The sequence below is a fragment of the Martes martes genome (assembly GCF_963455335.1).
Source record: "Martes martes genome assembly, chromosome: X".
In the NCBI taxonomy this organism is placed as follows: Eukaryota; Metazoa; Chordata; class Mammalia; order Carnivora; family Mustelidae; genus Martes; species Martes martes.
In genome coordinates this window covers 100,552,568-100,555,234 of record NC_137897.1, presented here as the reverse complement: position 1 = coordinate 100,555,234, position 2,667 = coordinate 100,552,568, and positions in this window count along the sequence as shown.

The following is a 2,667-nucleotide window of genomic DNA, read 5'->3' as shown; positions in this document are numbered from 1 at the left end:
TTCATCCAGATCATCCAATTTGCTGGTGTATAGTTGCTCATAATATGTTCCTATAATTGTTTGTATTTCTTTGGTGTTGATTATGATCTCTCCTCTTTCAGTCATGATTTTATTAATTTGGGTCCTTTCTCTTTTCTTTTTTATAAGTCTGGCCATGGGTTTATCAATCTTATTAATTTATTCAAAGAACCAGTTCCTAGTTTTGTTGATTTGTTCTAGTGTTCTTTTGGTTTCTATTTCATTAATTTCTGCTCTAATCTTTATGATTTCTCTTCCCATGCTGGGTTTAGGCTTTATTTGCTGTTCTTTCTCCAGCTCCTTTAGGAGTAGGGTTAGGTTGTGTACTTGAGACCTTTCTTATTTCTTGAGAAAGCCTTGTATCACTGTATACTTTCTTCTCAGCACTGCCTTCACTGTGTCCCAAAGATTTTGAACAGCTGTGTTTTCATTATCATTTGTTTCCATGAATTTTTTCAATTCTTCCTTAATTTCCTGTTTGACCAATTCATTCTTTAGTAGGATGCTTTTAAGCTTCCATGTATTTGAGTTCTTTCCAACTTTGCTCTTGTAATTGAGTTCTAGCTTCAGAGTATTGTGATCTGAAAATATGCAGGGAATGATTGCGGTCCTTTGGTACTGGTTCAGACCTGATTTGTGACCCAAGATGTGATCTATCCTGGAGAACGTTCCATGTGCACTATAGAAGAATGCGTATTCTGTTGCTTTGGGAAGGAATGTTCTGAATATATCTGTGATGTCTATCTAGTCCAGTGTATGATTTGACTTTATTTCCTTGTTGATCTTTTGCTTGGATGATCTGTCCATTTCAGTGAGGGAGTGTTAAAGTCCCCTACTATTATTGTTTTATTATTATTTTTTAAATTTTTATTTATTTTTTAAATTTCTTTTCAGTGTTCCAGAATTCATTGTTTATGGACCACACCCAGTGCTCCATGCAATACGTTCCCTCCACAATACCCACCACCATGCTCACCCAACCTCCCACCCCCACCCCTCCAAAACCCTCAGTTATTGTATTGTTGTCAATGTGCTTCTTTGATTTTATTATTAATTGGTTTATATAATTGGCTGCTCCCATGTTAGGGGAATAGATATTTAAAATTGTTAGATCTTCTTGTTGGACAGACCCTTTAAATATAAAATAGTGTCCTTCCTCATCTCTTATTATGGTCTTTGGCTTAAAATCTAATTTATCTGATGTAAGGATTGTCACCCCAGCTTTCTTTTGATGCTTATTAGCAATGTAAATTGTTCTCCACTCCCTCACTTTAAATCTGGAGGTGTCTTTGGGTCTAAAATAAGTTTCTGGTAGACATCATATTAATGGGTATTATTATTTTTTTAATCCATTCTGATACCCTGTGTCTTTTGATTGAAGCATTTAGCCCTTTCACATTTATGGTAACTATTGAAAGATATGAATTTAGTGCCATTGTATTGACTGTAAGGTGACTCTTACTGTATATTGTCTCTGTTCCTTTCTGGTCTGTTACTGGTAGGCTCTCTCTTTGCTTAGAGGACACCTTCCAATATTTCTTGTAGGTCTGGTTTGGTGTTTGCAAATTCTTTTAGTTTTTATTTGTCTTGGAAGCTTTTCATCTCTCCTTCTATTTTCAATGATAGCCTAGCTGGGTATAGTATTCCTGGCTGCATATTTTTCTCATTTAGTGTTCTGAATATATCATGCCAGTTCTTTCTGGCCTGCCAGGTCTCTGTGAATAGGTCTACTGCCAATCAAATACTTTGCTGTTATATGGTACAGACCTCTTTTCCTGAGCTGCTTTCAGGATTTTCTCTTTGTCTCTGAGACATTTAAGTTTTACTATTAGATGACAGGGTATGGACCTATTTTTATTGATTTTGAGGGGGGCTCTCTGTGTCTCCTAGATTTTGATGCTTGTTCCCTTAGCCAAATTTGGGAAATTCTATTTTATAATTTGCTTCAATATAGCTTCTGCCCCTCTCTCTTTCTTCCTCTTCTGGAATCCCAATTATTCTAATATTGTTTTATCTTATGGTATCACTTATCTCTCAAATTCTCCCCTCATGGTCCACTAGTCCTTTGTCTATCCTTTCCTCATCTTCTTTATTTCCATCATTTCGTCTTTTACATTGCTAATTCTCTCTTCTGTCTCCTTTATCCTAGCAGTAAGAGCCTCCAATTTTTATTACACCTCATTAATAATTTTTTTTTAAATTTCAACTTGGTTAGATTTTAGTTCTTTTATTTCTCCAAGAAGGGATTTGATTTCTCCAGAAAGGGATTCTCTAATATCTTCTATGCTTTTTTTTTTTTTGATCCCATCTAACACATTGATAGTCATCATTCTGAACTCTAGTTCTGACATGTTACTAATGTCCATATTGATTGGGTCTCTAGCCACTGGTACTGCCTCTTGTTGTTGTTTATTTTGTGTGTGTGTGTGGTAAGTTTTTCTGCTTAGTCCTTTTATCCAGATAAGAATAGATGAATGAGATAACCAAATGCTAAAAGAATAGCTATGACCCCTGGAAGATATACACTAAGCAAATCAGAGGAGACCTGAAACTGGGGGAAGAAAGGCGGGGGAAGAAAAAAATATATATAAATATAAAATACAAATATTAATATATATACATATATTTTTATTATATGTATAATATATA